The following is a 14,940-nucleotide window of genomic DNA, read 5'->3' on the forward strand; positions in this document are numbered from 1 at the left end:
CTAATATTAACATCTTATATAATGCTTTGGGCTGAACATGTCCTCTCCAGAATTCTTATGTTGAAGCCCTAACCCCCAGTGTGATGGGATTTGGAGATGAGCCTTTGGGAAGTAACTAGGTTTAGATGAGGTCATGAGATGGGACCCTCATGATGGGATTAGTACCCTTAGAAGAAAAGACCAGAGAGCTCTCTCTCTTTCTACCTGCCTCTCTCTCTACCACATGAAGACATGGCAAGAAGGCCGCAAGACATGGCAAGAAGGCGGCCATCTGCAAGCCAGGAAAAGAGCTCTCACTAGGAACTGAATCAGCTGGCACCTGGACCTTGGACTTCCCAGTCTCCAGAACTGTGAGAAATAAATGTCTGTTGTTTATGCCACCATACGTCTATGGTATTTGGTTATAGCAGCCCAAGCAGACTAATACATATAAAACCATAGTACAGTGCCCAAAACTTAAGAAGTTAACATTGGTACAATAATCTTAAGCCACACACTTCATTTGGATTTCACCAGCTGTTCCACTATGTCCTCTTTCTGTTCGAGGACCCCATTCACGATTGCACACTGCATTTAGCTGCCATGTCTCTTTAGTCTCCTCTGATCCATGACAGTTTCTCAGTGGTATCTTGTGCTTTTGAATTTGCATCTCCCTAATGACAGCTGATGTCTTTGCAACCTTGCTTTCAAATCTTTGGGCAAATATCCATAAGTGGGATTTCTGGATCATATGGTAATTCTATGTTTAATTTTTTAAAAAGATGTTATTTACTTATTTGAGAAAGAGAGAGAATAAGTGGGAGGGAAGGGCAGAGGCAGAGAGAGAAGCAGACTCCCTGCTGAGCAGGGAGCCCGATGCGGGGCTCAATCCCAGGACCCTGGGATCATGACCTGAGCCGAAGGCAGATGCTTAACTGACTGAGCCACCCAGGCGCCCCACAATTAATGATGTTGAGTAACTTTTCATATGATTCTTGGCCATTTGTATAATATCTTTGGAGAAAGGTCTAGTAATTTTAATTGGATTGTTTGATTTGTTGTCTTAAACATTTTTATTAGCTAATTTTCCATCCATATGTCTTTTTTTTTTTTAAGATTTTATATATTTATTAGAGAGCGCGCACAAGAGGGGGTAGAGTCAGAGGGAGAAGCAGACTCCCCGCCAAGCAGGGAGCCTGATGCGGGACTTGATTCCGGGACTCCGGGATCATGACCTGAGCCGAAGGCAGTCGTTTAACCAACTGAGCCACCCAGGCGCCCCGTATGTCTTCTTTGAAGAAGCATCTCTTCAGATCTTTTGCCCATTTTTAAATTGGGTTTGTTTTTTATTGTTGGGTTTTAAGAGCTCTTTGTATAGTCTAGACATAAATCTTTTATCAGACATGTGATTTGCAGTATCTCCCAGGGTGGTGGTTGTCTTTTTCTTAATAGTATAGTAGCTTTCATGACCCAGGATCATGCAGATTTTCTTCTGTAAGTTTTATATGTTACATTTAGGTCTGTGATCCATTTTGAATTAATTTTTTTAAAAAGATTTATTTTTATTTTAGAGAAAGCGAGAGCGAGCCAGGAGAGGGAGAGAATCTCAAGCAGACTTCCCGCTGAGCACGGAGCCTGATGCGGGGCTTGATCTCATGACCCTGAGATCATGACCTGAGCTGAAATAAAAAATTAGACGCTCAACCAACTGAGCCACCCAGGCGCCCCCATTTTGAATTCATTTTTGTATAAGGTGTGATGCATGTGTAGAGGTTCTTTTTTTTTTAAGATTTTATTTATTTATTTGATAGAGACACAAGTGAGAGAGGGAACACAAGCAGGGGGAGTGGGAGAGGCAGAAGCAGGCCTCCCGCTGAGCAGAGAGCCCGATGCAGGGCTCGATCCCAGGACCCCGGGATCATGACCTGAGCCGAAGGCAGATGCTTTTTTTTTTTTTTTTTTTTGAATTGAAGCGTGGATTTTATTTTTATTTTATTTTTTTAAGATTTTATTTATTTCTTTCACAGAGAGAGATAGTGAGAGCAGGAACACAAGCAGGGGGAATGGGAGAGGGAGAAGCAGGCTTCCTGCTGAGCAAGGAGCCCGATGCAGGGCTCGATCCCAGGACCCCGGGATCATGGCCCGAGCCGAAGGCAGACGCTTAACGACTGAGCCACCCAGGCACCCCATTTTTTTTTTTTTTTTTTTTTTTGCATATAGACATCCAGTTGTTGCAGCACCATCTGCTGAAAAGACTTTCCTTTCTCTATTCAGTTGCCTTTGTACCTTTGTCAAAAGTCAATTAACTATATTTTTGGACTTTCTCTTTTGTCTGTTGTCTATGCTTGCACTAATACCACACTGGCTTGACTTGGTTCTTATAGCTTTGTAGTGAGTCTTGAAATTGGGTAGGATGACTTGTCCAGCTTTGCTCTTTTTAAAAATTGCTTTGGTTATTCTAGTTCCTTTGCCTTTCCATATACATCTTAGAATCAGCTTGTTGGTATCTCTGAAATTCTTCCTGGAATTTTGATTGGAATTGTGTAAAAACTAAAGATCAAGTTGGAGAGAATGGACATCTTAATAATAGTGCATTTTCTAACCCATGAACACAGTTATCTCTCCATTTATTTAGATCTTTGATTTCCATCATCAGTGTTTTTTAGTTTTTCTTGTACAGATCTGGCAAATATTTTGTTTAAATTTATATCTAAGTACTTGGGTTTTTTTCTGGTGCTATTGTAAACCTTACTTCTTTTTTTTTATTGTTTTAATTTTAATTTATTTTTTAATCTCTACACCCAACATGGGGCTCAAACTCACAACCCCGAGACCCAGAGTCACATGCTCTATCAACTGAGCCAGCCAGGTGCCCCAAGCCTTACTTCCTTTTAAACAAGGAAAATAATCTCCGAGTGGATCTGCAAACTCCCTGAGACCTATTCTGATACGAACTCTGGCTGAAATTCCCATTTATCTCCTGACCCCCTGCTCTGAGCCCCCAGTCTGACTTATCGTGTGGTTGTGTTCTGGCTCTCCTTCTCTAGCTGACAGGAGCTGTGGTCAGTAGCTGCTGGACCTTTTGGGGAAGGCCGTAAGGAAAATTCATAATATGTATTTGTGGCAGTGTCCAGGGGACACATTATTGTCTCTTGGCTCAGAGGTCTCGAGGTAAGCCGGTATGGAGTTACAGCAGGTCTGGGAAGTGGGTGAGACGCAATGACAGTGATTAGAGTCCGGCGTGCAGAGGCCAGGCCTACAGTTCTTTAAAAAAAATTTACACCAATTTATACAGTAGCGCTCTTCTGCCCAAATATTCTAAGCCACTGCCAACGATTCCTAATTATCAAGCATTCTGATCAATACTCTGGACTTGCTTTCTGTTACAGCAACCGTGCTTCATTGGAAACATAAATAGATAAATCTTACCTCCTTTTTTTTTTTTTTTAAAGATTTTATTTATTCACTTGACAGAGACACAGCGAGAGAGGGAACACAAGCAGGGAGAGTGGGAGAGGGAGAAGCAGGCTTCCCGCCGAGCAGGGAGCCCGATGCGGGGCTCGATCCCAGGACCCTGGGACCATAACCTGAGCCGCAGGCAGACGCTTAACAACTGAGCCACCCAGGCGCCCCTTACCTCCTTTTAATATTATACCATCTGCCCTGCAAACTCCCAGTTTAGCAGCAGCCCCACAATCTGCTTTCTCTGACCTCTTGCCCAAATAGATGAGTGTCCAGGTCTTGTAAGTGGGTGGAGTCCGACATCATGAATATCTGGTTTCATATCAGATGGGGTCCCGCCACAGCTAGCCGATCCTCCCGTGTGTTTGCGTCAGCAGCCCTCCTGTTTTCCCCTGGAACAATTCAGAACCTTCAGTGCTTTCCCCCAACCTCTCTGCCTGCAAGCCCCCCCTCTCTCGCAGCAGACATTTTTCTTCCCAAAGCATCGAGGACATAGGGGCATCCTTAGTTGCATCCATTCCCGACCTTCTCTTCTTCCAGTCCCGGAGGAAGAGGTAGCCCGCTTCCTGCTCAAGGCTACTCTGGTACCTTCCTCAATCAACTACTTTATACTGAGTAGCTGTTATGATGCTAGATTTTGCACGAGGAGCTGGGACAGAGTGGAGAACAAAGGAGCTCACGTTCTGGGGGCAGGGGTGCCAGACAAGTAAACACGAAATGGATCAGTTAAAATAGCGTGATGTGACAGAGAATGACCGGTGACCAGGGATGGACTCTGAGGAGGGGCCGTTGATCCTCTCAGACCTGAAGGATGAGAAAGATTTCAGCCAGCTAAGGATGGGAGGGGACAGCAACCCAGATGAGGGCAATAGGAAATACGAGGGCCCTGCGGAGTGGTGAGCTGAGCATGTTGGAGGAACAGAAAGAAGGCCAGTAGGACTAGATTGTACTGAGCGAGAGAACGAGCACGCAGCAAGAGGTACGGTCACAGGAGTGAGCAGGAGCCCGGCCATATACAGCCTTGCAGGCCCAAACAAGGAGTTTGGACCTTAAAGGCACAGTGGGGAAATTATTGGAGACTTTTAGGCAGAAGAGTAACATGATTTATGCTTTAAAATGAATCTAGCTGCCACACAGAAAATGGCTGGTCATTGGGAGGCCGGAATGGAAGCAGGGAGACCAATCAGACGACAGTCGTAGCCCAGACGAGCGATGAGAGCGGTTGGGCCAGGGTAGAAAAGGAAGAGTTGGAGAAAGAGAATGGAGATGTGTTTGGGGGGCGTTGTTATCAGGACGAGCTGATGGATTGGACATGGGAAGTGAGGGGAAGAGGGAAATCAAGGACAACTTCTTGATTTGTGGCTAGAATAACTGGGTGAATCGAAGTGCCATTTACTGAGATGGAGAGGGATAGCTTTTGCGGGGGAAAGCCAAACACTGGACGGATGTGTTATGTTTGAAATGCCTACTGGCTATCAAAGTGGAGACATCAAGTAGGCAGTTGGCTATGTAGTCTGGAGCTCAACTGGGGAGGTCTAGCTAGAGATAGAAATTTGGGAGGTTTTGGTAGATAGATGTTATTCAAAGCCACGAGCCAGGATGAGAGTCCCAAAGACGTAAGTGTAAATGGCAAAGAGCATGGGTGCAAGGACTGAATCCTGGGGCACTCCCAACATTTAATGGGATCTTGATGAGGAGATGAGGAGAAATCAGCCAAGAAGACTGAATAGAAATAGTAAGTTTAGGCTTACTATTACTTAGGCTAGTAAGGTTGGAGGGAAGCAGAGGGAACCATCCTGAAAGCTAAGAGAAGTGGATTTTTTTTTTTTTTAAGATTTTATTTATTTATTTGACAGAGACACAGCAAGAGAGGGAACACAAGCAGGGGGAGTGGGAGAGGGAGAAGCAGGCTTCCCGCCGAGCAGGGAGCCCGATGCGGGCCTCGATCCCTGGGATCATGACCTGAGCTGAAGGCAGCGTTTGACGACTGAGCCACCCAGGCGCTCCTGAGTAGTGGATGTTTTCTTTCAGCCAGGGGCCAGTTAGAAAACAGAAACCACACAGAATTTTAAACAGAAAGAACTTAACATGAGGAATTGGTTACTCAGGTGAGAGCTGTTCTTTTCAGGAAGTGCTGAGAAGCGAAGGTGGAGATGGTGAATTAACCCAGAAATTAAGCAACGGCAGGAAGCTGCTTCACCTCTAGAGCTTCTAGCTGCTTCACCTCCACAGGAGGTAAAAGTAGAAGGTGGTGGTACTCAAGTCCAGGATCAGGGACCACCCAGCAGAAGCAGAAAGGCCGGCCCAGCAGGACCTTGGTCTGTGGAAGGAGGGCCTATCTAGGGGGAGCCATGGAAGAGAGGCAGTCACTGTTACAGACGACCCTCCACACAGAAGGAAGGAAGGGGCTGGCTTCTCCCCTCCTGCTCTCCAGTCTTCAGCCAGGAATTCCCATTGGCCAAGCCCGACCGGAAGTCAGAGGGGAAGGGCACCTGGGAAATGTAGTTGTCTGTTCTACACAACAGAGCAGAAGGGGGGTGGCTCTGAGAGCAAATAGGCAAATGGCCAGCACATGTAAATAAGATGAGGACTTGGAAATGAGTACCGCATTTAGTGGAGGTCATTGGTGACCTTGACAAGAGCAATTCAATAGAGTGGTGTGAGCAAAAAAGCCTGACAGGAGTGAGTTCAAGAGAGAACGGGAGGAGAGGAATTGGAGGCAGTGAATACAGATGACTTTTTTTTTTTTTTTTTGGAGTTTTGCTGTAAAAGTAAAGGGGAAATGTGGGTGGAGTGGGTAGTAAGATTGACAGTAGGTATTTTCAAGATGGAAGAAATAACAGCATACTTGAATGCTGGTGAGGAAAAAGCCAAGAGAGAAGTAGAAATTGATCATGCTGGAGAGAGAATTACTGGAGTGATCTACCTGAGTAGACAGGAGGGGATAGGAGCCAGGGCAAAAGGGATACAATCATACGATTTGTAGAAAATCGGTCCTAGTATCTTCATCATCCAACTTTGGAAAACCACCTTAAAAGTCATGTGCTCTAACCTCCCATGTGCCGGAATTCTCCGGGCAGCCCCCCAGACACATTGGTTCATGTCTCAGTGCTTGAGAGTCTCCAGTCTTACCATTTCCCAAAGCAGCCATTTCCATTTTAAGGCAGATATAATTGTTAGAAAAACTTTCCTTTTCAAAACAATCAGATGCAGGGCACCTGGGTGGCTCAGTCGGTGAAGCATCTGCCTTCAGCTCAGGTCATGATCCAGAGTCCCCGGATCAAGCCCCGCCTTGGGCTCCATGCTCAGCGGGAAGCGTGCTTCTCCCTCTGCCTGCCACTCCCCCTGCTTGTGCTCTCTTTCTCTGTCTCTGACAAATAAATAAATATTTTTAAAAAACCAGTCAGATGCAATTAATGCCTTGTTGTGGATTGGGTTATGCTTTGGATAGTCATTTCAGGGTCAATTGGAAAAATATAAATATGTGGGATTAGATGAGATGAAAATTTATTAAAATTGTGAAGACTAGTGGCTGAAAAAAGCAGTTTGCAGAACAGTATTGGAGTGATCTTAGTTGGTTTATTATATATCTGTTCATGTGTATATATACACATACACGGGGAGGGGGAAGATCTGGAAGGATATGCGTTAAGATACTAACAGCGGTGATCTCTGGGTAATGAAAATGTGTCATTGAGTTCTAGCAGAACTTCAATGAACAGACAGTTCTTAAACTGTTTTAGAGACTAGAAAAAGGTCATTTCCCCCAATTCTTTATATGAAAGTAGCATAACTGATACCAAACCTAACAATGATAGCAGGAAAATGAAATGTGTGGACCAATCTCACCTAAAAATATACATATAAAAAATCCTGAATATAGATGTTTTAAAGTTCTAAATAAGATACTAACAAGTAAAATTTAGATGATATCCTAGAGGCATTTTCATTAATGTTATAGGAATGAGACCAGGATGCCTGCCATCATTGCTATTACTCAATATTATTCTGGATGTTCTACCTTACTGAATAAAATAAGAAAATTGAGAGGAATAAATATTTTAAAGGAAGTGACAAAATGATCATTGTTTTAAGTACGTTTTTTTTGGATATTAGGAACAGATACTCAAGTTATCTTAAATAATTGGGATTTACTGTAAGGATACACATGGGAGTAAGGGACTAAGAATAGAAGAAAAATTCTTCATTATGATCAAAGGTATCTACAAAAAATTATACAGGAAGTATCATACTTAAAAGCTTGCCTCCTGAAATTGGAAATGAGACAAGGATTCCATTATTATTGTATTGGAAAGCCTAGCCAGTGCAATAAAAGAAGAAAAAGAAACAAAAAGATTAAAGATCTAGAAAGGAAGAAATAATGCTGTCATCATTTATAGAAGACACAACTGTGTACAAAGAATATCCAAAAGAATTGAAGGATAAACATTTGAATTGATAAATGAATTTAGATAGGTTGCTGAACATGTGGTCAATATGGAAAACTAATTGTATTTGTCAATATAAGCAACAAGCATTTGGAAACTTAATAAATATTAAGTCATTATAATAACATAAAAAATACCTAGGGATAAATCTAGGAAAACATGGGTAAGGCCTTTACATAGAAAAATATGGAAGAGTATCAAGAAAAATTAAAACCCAAATGAATGTAGTGATATTCATGGGTTGGAAGACTCGATAGCTTTAAGGCATCAGTTCTCAGCAGAGTGATTTATATAGATTCAATGAGACCCCATTCAAATATCCCAACATTTGTATGTGTGTGTGTGTTTGGGGGCGGGGGGAGCTTGACAAGGTAATTTAAATTCTTGGGACGTCTGGGTGGCTCAGTCGGTTGAGCATCTGCGTTCGGCTCGGGTCATGATCCCAGGGTCCTGGGATTGAGCCCCGCATCCAGGCTCCCTGCTCAGTAGGGGAGCTTGCCTCTCCCTCTGCCTGCTGCTCCCCCTGCTTGTGCGCTCTCTCTATTTGACAAATAAATAAAATCTTTAAAAAAATAAATTCTATGGAAAAGGTCCAGGAATGGCCAAGGCACTCTTGAAGAACTAGGTGGGAAGATAGTTCTACTAGATATTATCTTATTATATAGCGGAAGTAATTAAAACAATATGATGTTGGCCCAGTGATAGGCAAATAGACCAATAGAACAGAATAGGGAATCCAGAAACAGACCCACACAGATATAACCGCTATATAACAAAGGTGCCATTGCTCTTCAGTGGGAAAAGGATTTTTTTTTTTTCAATAAACTTTGCTAGGACAATTATCTAGCCATATGGCAAAAAGAAAACTTGACCACTACCTCATATTATCCATAAATATCAATTCCAGATAAATCATAGATCTAAATGAGCAACTTTGAGCAAGGTTAAATAAAAAAAAAAACTTCTAGAAAATGGGGTGCCTGGCTGGCTCAGTTGCTAGAGAATGCAACTCTTGATGTCAGGGTCGTCATGTGTTCAAGCCCCACATTGGGTGTAGAGTTTACTTAAAAAAAAAAAACAAAACTTCTAGGGGCGCCTGGGTGGCTCAGTCGTTAAGCGGCTGCCTTTCGCTCGGGTCATGATCTTGGGGTCCTGGGATCGAGCCCTCCATCGGGCTCCCTGCTCCGCGGGCTCCCTGCTTCTCCCTCTCCCTCTGCTTGCCACTCCCCTGTTTGTGCGCCTGCGCTCTCTCTGTCAAATAGAATCTTTAAACAAAACAAATAAACAAAACTTCTAAAAAAAAGTCTGGGAAATAATATAGCAAAATATTTTCATTATTTTTGGGAAATGAAAGACCTTTCAATCAAAACACAAAAAGCACTAACCATAAAAGATGTATGCATTTGGCTACATTAAAATTAAGAGCTTCCGTTCATAAAAAACAAAAACAAAAAAACCACCATTAAGAGAGTGTAATAGCAAACCACAGAGCGGGCGAAGATATTTCTAATACAGGAAAGTATAAAGCTCATGTCCAAAATCTCTAGAGAACTACAAATTATCTTCTAGACAACAGAGGGTTTGACTTTGGGACTGAGACACAGACATCCCACAAGGAGGGCAAGGCCACTTACTCTTTTTGCCTCTGAAGGTAGAGCCAGAGAGAGGGAGGGAAGTGGGAAAGTAGGACTCTGAAAGAGAATTTGCTGTCTAAAGACCCTCACTGAAAGGGTTTTTTTTCTCTCAGAAGGACCAGAGGGAACAGGTGGGGCCCAGCCCTGATATCATGGCCTCCATCGCAGGCTCAAAGAGGACGAGTGAGCGGAGTACCCTCTGGAGGTAGAAGGGTAGACTGTGTAAACTCTAAAGGTCGTCTTTTTTTTTTTTTTTTGGTAAAGAGTCTCATGCTCTACCGACTGAGCCAGCCAGGCGTCCCGAAAAGGTCAGGTCTTACTCTCAGCTTGCTCCTGCCGGCTCAGCCCCAGCCTCAGACTGAGAGGGAGGATGAGCTTCCAGGAAGTCCCTGCCTGTCCTCCCGGGTGGCTGGGGGTCGGGGGTGGAGGAGGGAATCCAGTCATGCCTTTGGAATGGAGCTCTGGAGAGAGCGAGTTATTAATAGAGTTTCCTGTGGGGCCTCCCACCCTCCCGCAGTGAGTCCAGCACGATCTGGAGGGCTTCCAAGCTGGGGAACCACTTTGGTTCCCCCTGCTCGTAGGCACCACGCACAATCTCCAGTGCTCGTTCATTCATTCTGACCCCCAGCTCCTACTACGAGATGCCCCTGCACTCACTCCCCTCCAGCCCCTGCGGTCTCGTCAGGGCTCTCACACACGCCTGGCACATTCCCCGCCTGAGGCCTTCGCGTTTGCCCTTCCCCCGCCTGGAACGCTCTTCCCTCAGGTATCTGCTTCCGACCGGGGCCTGAGAAAGGAGCCCCTGCAAGCTGCAGGCTGCCGCTCTGGAGCCTGGGCCGCCCCCCTCCACCCCCCCCCCCCCACTCCCCGGCCACTCTGGAGCACGGCCACAGCCTCCCCGCCCTGGTGGGGACACGCATCCCATCGGGCCGTGGTCACCTGTGGCCCGCTAGGCGTGCGCCCCCTCCGGGGCAGAGACCGCGTCTGCGTCTGCGCCGCTCCCGGCTCCCTGGCCGGTCGCGGGCGCGGCCCCTGGTCCCGCTCTCCGCCGAGCTCCGTGGTGCCGAGCGGGGACTGCCGGAGTTTGAAGCCCGCTCTGCCTCTTACTCGCTGTGTAAGTTCAGGCACGTCGCCTGACCCCCCCCCCCCGCCGCCGGGCTTCAGGGCTCCCCATCTGTCGAGCGGAGGCGACGGTAGTACCCACCTGCCCTGGCGCTGGGAGCACTGAGCGGGTTCGCATTTGTCAAGTGCGTGGCACGGGTGCCGGGCTACCTGTTGCTTCGCGCATGAGCCGCCGACGGGGTCGCCCCCTCTGTCCTGAGCTCGGAGGGGAATCTCGCACGGCTCTGCCGCACAGCCAGCTCTTCGAGCTCTGGAACGGCTCACATCTACTGCCCTTCTGGGAGGGGAAGCCACACCGCAGCACCCACCCTACAAGCCCTCAAGCGAGTCTCCCTCTGCGGGCCCGCTTGTATCCTTTCTCGACTTCATTTCCAGTTCTGACCTGTGGCAGGGCCTGGGGCGCCCTTGGCCTCACCTGTTTTCACCGGCTCTGCCGGGGAGCTCGATTTCCCTCCCTCTCGGCTTCCGCAGTCCGAGCCCAGTGCCCCGGTCTCGTTGTGGAACAGCTTAGAGCTTTCTTCTCTTCTCTGGCCCGGGGCTGGGCCAGCCCACCAGAAACCTCACGGGGCCGGGGGTGGGGGTGGGGGAGGTCGCGAGTGCAGGGTTACAAAGCCCGAGCATTCTGAACCTCAGCTGTGAGGGTAGCCCCCAAGCCGGGAGGTCAGCTCTCCCAGAGGAAGCTGGGGGCACGATGAGCCAAGCTGGGTCTGGGACAAGCTGCTTCCTGGGAGTGGACTAGCCTACAACAGAGGTCCTTAAACTGGGTTCCACAGGGTTCAGGTTGAGCTTCAGAGAGTCCCTGCACTCCTTGAAATTAAATATGTTTTGTGTGCATGCGAGAGATGGGCATTTTTCTGTGAAGGGGAGTCACTGATTTCACCAGAGGGGCCCATGAAGAGAGAATGGTTAGGGACGCCTGGGTGGCTCAGTCGGTTAAGCGTCTGCCTTCGGCTCAGGTCATGATCCCAGGGTCCTGAGATGGAGCCCCGAGTTGGGCTCCCTGCTCATCAGGGAGTCTGCTTCTCCCTCTCCCCGCTGCTCATGCTCTCTCTCTCTCAAATAAATAAATAAAATCTTACAAAAAAAAAAAGAAGGGCACATGGGTGGCTCAGTTGGTTAAGTGTCTGCCTTTGGCTCAGATCATGATCCTGGAGTCCTGGGATGGAGTCCCGCATCGGGCTCCTTGCTCAGCAGGGAGCCTGTTTCTTCCTCTCCCTCTGCCTCTCTCCCCTGCTCCTTCTCTCTCTCAAATAAAAAAATAAAATCTTGAAAGAAAGAAAGAATGGTTAGGAATCACCTGTCTGTGGGAGGAATCTACTCAAACTGTGGGAGGCATAATAGTCTATGGGAAACGCACAACCTTACCTTCAGCTTGCCTGTGACCTTGGGCAAATCACTTTACGTCTTTGCATCCATATCCTCATCTATAAAGTGGGGAACACAGCAGTGCCTACTTTATAGGGTTCTTGAGGGGAAAAGACAAGGCAAAACCCCTAGTAGATGGTCTGGAACATGGTAAGGTAGGTACTGTCATTAGAGATTCAGAAGATCACCTGTGGGATGTGTGTGTGCATGTGTTTGTGTGTGCATGTGTGTGAGTGTGTGTGCGCGCGCGCGTGTGTTTCCAGGGTTAGGAGGTATGGGATGGCGAACAAGAGTTGGCACTCCCAGAACTCACACCTAGTGGTCTGGCAGGCTGGCGGCAAGAGCTAGAAGATGGTATCTACTAGGAGGGATCTGCCCCTAGAAGCTGTAGGTAGCCCCATCTCTCCCCTAAGGCCAGGCTTGGCAGCAGGACTGACTCCCCTTGTATCTAGAATGATTTTAGGGCACACCAAGGTGATCCCTCCTAAATAGCTCCCCTCCCGGTCTGCCACTCTCTCTGTCCTAATGTTCCTGCAATCAGAGTCACTCATCGCCCTATCGACAAAGCCTTTGTTAAAATGCATGCTCGGCGGCAAACCTGTGTGGGGACACAGGGTGAGGCCCCGTCATCAAGGCTGACTTTGTTCTTGAATTGGATATTTCATTTCGTCCTAGGAACCCTATTGCTACGGCCGGTTAGAAAAGTCGTTGCTAGTCACTCAGAGTTGCTCAGGGGTGGCAAGCTGTCTTCCTGAGTGAGGCACAGTTGGTGGCCTGGCCTGCCCTGTAAACCGAGGGGGGGCTCTCATTCTGCGCCGCACCCCCCCCCCAATCAGGGACCCTTTCTTCTCAGAACAGACCGCACTGTTTCTGAACGGTCATCTATGTCATTCCTGTATGGATTCAGAAAGCCCATGTAATTAGGCAGCATACTTCTCTTTTGTCACTCTAGTACCTGATGAGCCTCCGGTTCTATGTCGGGTCACCACCGTCGTGGGTTTTCCTTTGTAGCTTTATAATTAGTTTTCCTTTGTCATTTTCTACATATTGTATTTGCCTACTAATTAGATTTAGTCCTGACGCCTGTAATTTTCGTTCATCTGCTCAGAGACAAGTGTTTATTCATTGTCCGTTCAGAAATAGTTTTCTGAGTGGTTTTTAGAACATGCAATATCCACATAATTTTATTTGCCTATTAGCTAGATTGTTGGCATTAACATAAGTAGTGATTGTCGTAACAAAAATAATGGTTATCTACCCAAATCCTGGGATCTGAGTCCTGTTTAGGAAGTAGTGTAGGTAGGCTGGCTCGGCCAAAAGAGCATGTGACTCTTGATCTCGGGGGCTGTCCGTTGGAGCCCCATGTTGGGTGTAGATTACAACAAAAAAATAAACCTTTTTAAAAAAGGAAGTAGTTGAGGTAAAAAGTTGGGGAATTTAGCAACACAGTTCTTCTCTAAATAATACACACGTTTCCTGGTACAAACTAATCCAAGGGAGAGAGGGCGGATCCATGTGGCCAAAGATGAGGGACCTTGAAATCTAAACACTATTTGGGCGTGCCTAAATGATTTGTCCTCTAGTTTTCACTAAGATCCCAACACCACTTGGCAATCCTGTCGTTTGTCCCCGAGCAGCTCCTCTTCAGTGTCACCAGCTGGCCCACAGATTCAACTCAAATGCAGCAGCGCCCCCTTCCTCTCTGTCGTGGGCACTGGGTGTGCTCTTGGGACCCCCTTGAGGACTGGACTCAGTGGTGCTTGTGGTACATGGCCGTCAGCTCTCAGACCCCTTTGGGGATTGCCTCAGCTGAAGAAAGCTGCTCTGCCCGAGGGCAGGCCCCCTTCCTAGGGCAGCCTGCACCCCATGAATGACTGAGTATAAAGGCCCAATCCCCTGGTCCCCACTCCTAGCTTCAGAGCTTCCCGTAGGGCTGCCTGAGGCTTTGGGGAACCGATGTTGCAGCTCAACATCTCCTTCCTCCCATCCTGCTCCCATTCCTTCCCTTCCATGGGTGGTGGAAGTGCTCCCAAGAGCACTCCCTAATAAACCTGCTGATCTTGATCTCAGAATTGGCTTCTTGGGGCGCCTGGGTGGCTCAGTCGTGAAGCGTCTGCCTTCAGCTTGGGTCATGATCCCAGGGTCCTGGGATTGAGCCCCGCTTTGGGCTCCCTGCTCAGCGGGGAGCCTGCTTCTCCCTCTCCCTCTGCCCCCCCACTTGTGATCTCTCCCTCAAGTAAATAAATAAAATCTTAAAATAGAAAGAATTGGCTTTTCAGCAAACCCGACCTGCCACACTCTCTTCTCCTACCCCCACCCCCTCCTCCTGCCCAAGGCTGAGACCCACCTCCCCGGTGTGCTGGGGTCCAGTCCCCCTCACCTCCCCTTGGGCCCTGCTCCATCACTCACTCATTTCCTCTCTCTTTCCCGAAGCTTCAACCTCCCCACCCCCTCCATCTCTTCCCCTCGGCATGGAAACCTGAACAACTATCTTCAACAAAAACCTCCTTTGACACAGAGCCCCCTTCGAGCTTCTGTTCTTTCTTCCCCTTCGCAGTCTAAGCTTCTGGAACTGGCCCGCTGCCGTCTGGCTTCGGCCCTGTCTCATTTGACTTCTCTGGGGCATCTGGCTCTGATGGCCACTCTCTCCTCTCTATTTCCAGGACACGTGGCTCTCTCCCATTTTCTTTACATTCCTTGAATGGTGTGATGTCCAGAGCTCCACCCTTAGTCCTCTTCTCTCCTTATTCTGAAGGTCATTCATGACCATGGCTTCAACCACCCCCATAGGTCGAAGGTGTCCAAATTCCTATCTCCAGGCCAAGCTATGAGACAGTACCCCCTTGACGTCCCACAAGTACCTCAATGCCATGGCGCTCGTCTACACCCCTGCCCCAGCCTGCGTCCTCCCTGTGTTCCAATCTCAGTGA

The sequence above is a fragment of the Leptonychotes weddellii genome, chromosome X (genome assembly GCF_054177405.1).
Source record: "Leptonychotes weddellii isolate Sample4059 chromosome X, ASM5417740v2, whole genome shotgun sequence".
In the NCBI taxonomy this organism is placed as follows: Eukaryota; Metazoa; Chordata; class Mammalia; order Carnivora; family Phocidae; genus Leptonychotes; species Leptonychotes weddellii.